The 2,473-nt window shown below is 51.5% G+C and overlaps 1 protein-coding gene across 1 annotated transcript in view; it reads left to right on the forward strand.

The window, feature by feature from the left end:
* The window catches only part of LOC105994735 (phylloquinone omega-hydroxylase CYP4F2-like), a 27,564-nt gene that overhangs the window by 1,418 nt on the left and 23,673 nt on the right, over window positions 1-2,473 (forward strand). The window lies entirely within an intron of this gene.

The raw sequence follows: 2,473 nt of genomic DNA on the forward strand, positions 1-2,473 counted from the left end.
GGGCGGGCGGGCGGGGCCTCGAGCACGCCGACCCGGGATGGAGCCGCGGGGCGCTGACTGCCTGGAATCCCAGCCACTCCAAGGCGGAGACCTGAGGATGGAGGTTCGAGGCCAGCCCGGGCAGGAGAGTCTGAGAGAGCTCTTATTTCCCGAGAACCAGCAAAAAAAAGCCACACGCACACGTCTGGGCGTGGATGTGGGCCCTGACCCTGGCTCCCGGCCCCGCCCCGGTGCGCGCCTGGAACGGGAATCCCTTCCCCTTCCCGCATCGAGGCCGCCTGTGCCCGGGCCGGGAGAGGCCCCGGAGGTGCGGGGCTGGGGCGGCCCGGGTGCAGCGCGGGCCTGGAGCTGAGGAGCCGAGATCGGGCCCAGGACCCACCAGAATACAGGAAAAGAGGGACACTGCGGGGGAGGCCGAGGCTTGCGGGCAGGGGGGGGCCGGAGTGTGCTGACCCCCGCCCAAGCAGCCTTGCCTGCCCCGTGAGTTCTCTGAGCATCTGAACTGACCCCTGACCCTTCCCCAGAACGGAAGCATTTACTATCTAGGCACTTTTCTGAGTATGTGTACTGATCCCTGCTCCTTCCCCTGGAACAGAAGTTTTGGGTTTTGTGTGTGTGTGTGTTTTTGGTCGGTTATGGGGCTTGAACTCAGGGCTTGGGCGCTGTCCCTCAGCCCCTCAGCTCTAGGCGAGCGCTCTACCACTTGAGCCACAGCGCCACTTCTGATTTTGTTGTGATTTATTGGAGATAAGAGTCTCTGGGGGCTGGGAAGGTAGCTCAGTGGTAGAGCGCTTGCCTTGCATGCATGAGGCCCTGGGTTCGATTCCTCAGCACCATATAAGCAAAAAGAAAAAAGCCGGAAGTGGCGCTGTGGCTCAAGTGGTAGAGTGCTAGCCTTGAGCTGAAGAGCTGAGGGACAGCGCCCAGGCCCAGAGTTCAGGCCCCACAACTGGACCCAAAAACAAACAAAAAAAAACATATAATGGTGTATACATATACACCATACATGTGATCAGCAGCATGGGGTTATTTAGTAGTGGTTCGACCAGATGAGTGGAAGTTCTTTGTTTCTTAAGTCCTGTTAATTTTGTCGTATCACCTAACATGTTGGATTTAGCATCCACTTATCAGGGAGACCATGTACCATTTGTCTCTCTGCTCTTGGCTTACCTCGCTCAACATGATTCCTTCTAGCTCCATCCATTTCCCTGCAAATGCCATTATTTTGTCCTTTCTAATGGCTGCATAATATTCCATTGTGTATAGATACCACAATTTTTGGATCCATTCATCTGTCGTGGGGCATCTGGGTTGTTTCCATATCCTAGCTATTGTGAACAGTGCTGCAATAAACATGGAGGTGCACGTGTCCTTGTATATTGGTTCCTGTTGTTCAGGGTAGATGCCTAGAAGTGGTATGACTGGGTCGTAAGGGAGGTCAATCTTTAGCTTTCTAAGGACCCTCCATACTGCTTTCCAAAGTGGTTGTATAAGTGTACATTCCCACCAGCAGTGTAATAGGGTTCCTCTTTCTCCACATCCCCTCCAGCATTTGTCGTTGGCTGATTTGTGGATGTGGGACATTCTGACTGGGGTAAGGTGGTATCTCAGGGTTGTCTTTATTTGCATTTCCTTCACCACCAGGGATGATGAACATTTCCTCATGTGTTTCTTTGCCATTTTTATCTCTTCTTCTGAGAAGTCTCTTTTTAGTTCCCTTGCCCATTTAGTAATTGGTTTGTTAGGTGTGGGAGGGATCAGTTTCTTGAGTTCCCTGTATATACAGGATATTAACCCCTTGTCTGGTATATTGCTGGTAAATATTTTTTTCCCAATTGGTTGTATGTAGTGCCTTTTAAAATTAAGTCAGATAAAGTGTTTTGTGTTTTCATTTTAAACCATAGTCTGTGCCCAAAATTGTTTTTTGTTGTTGTGTTTTTGTGGGTTGTGGAGCTTGAACCCTGGGCCTGGGCGCTGTCCCTCAGCTCTTCAGCTCAAGGCGAGCGCTCTATTACTTGAGCTACAGCACCACTTCCGGTTTTCTGGCGGCTTATTGGAGATGAGTTTCATGGACTTTCCTGCCCGGGCTGGCTTTGAACCAGGATCCTGCCGGCTTTGAGGGGTGTTTCTATGTATAATTAAAAAAAAATAAAGCTGCTAGCTGGGCGCAGGTGGCTCACACCTGTAATCCTAGCTACTCAGGAAGCTGAGATCTAAGACTCACTTCAAAGCAAGCCTGGGCAGAAAGTCCCTGAGACTATCTACAATTAACCACCAGAAAACTGGAAGTGGAGCTTGTGGCTCAAAGTGATAAAGTGAGCAAAAGAGCTCAGGGACAGTGCCTAGGCCCTGAGCTCAAGCCCCAGGACTGACAAAACACAGCTGCTAAATGTTTGTTTTTTGGGGAGGGGGGTCCGGTCGTGGGGCCTGGGCGCTGTCCCTCAGCTCTTCAGCTCAAGGCTAGCGCTCTACC

The sequence above is a fragment of the Dipodomys ordii genome, unplaced genomic scaffold (assembly GCF_000151885.1).
Source record: "Dipodomys ordii isolate 6190 unplaced genomic scaffold, Dord_2.0 Scaffold108, whole genome shotgun sequence".
Taxonomy (NCBI): domain Eukaryota; kingdom Metazoa; phylum Chordata; class Mammalia; order Rodentia; family Heteromyidae; genus Dipodomys; species Dipodomys ordii.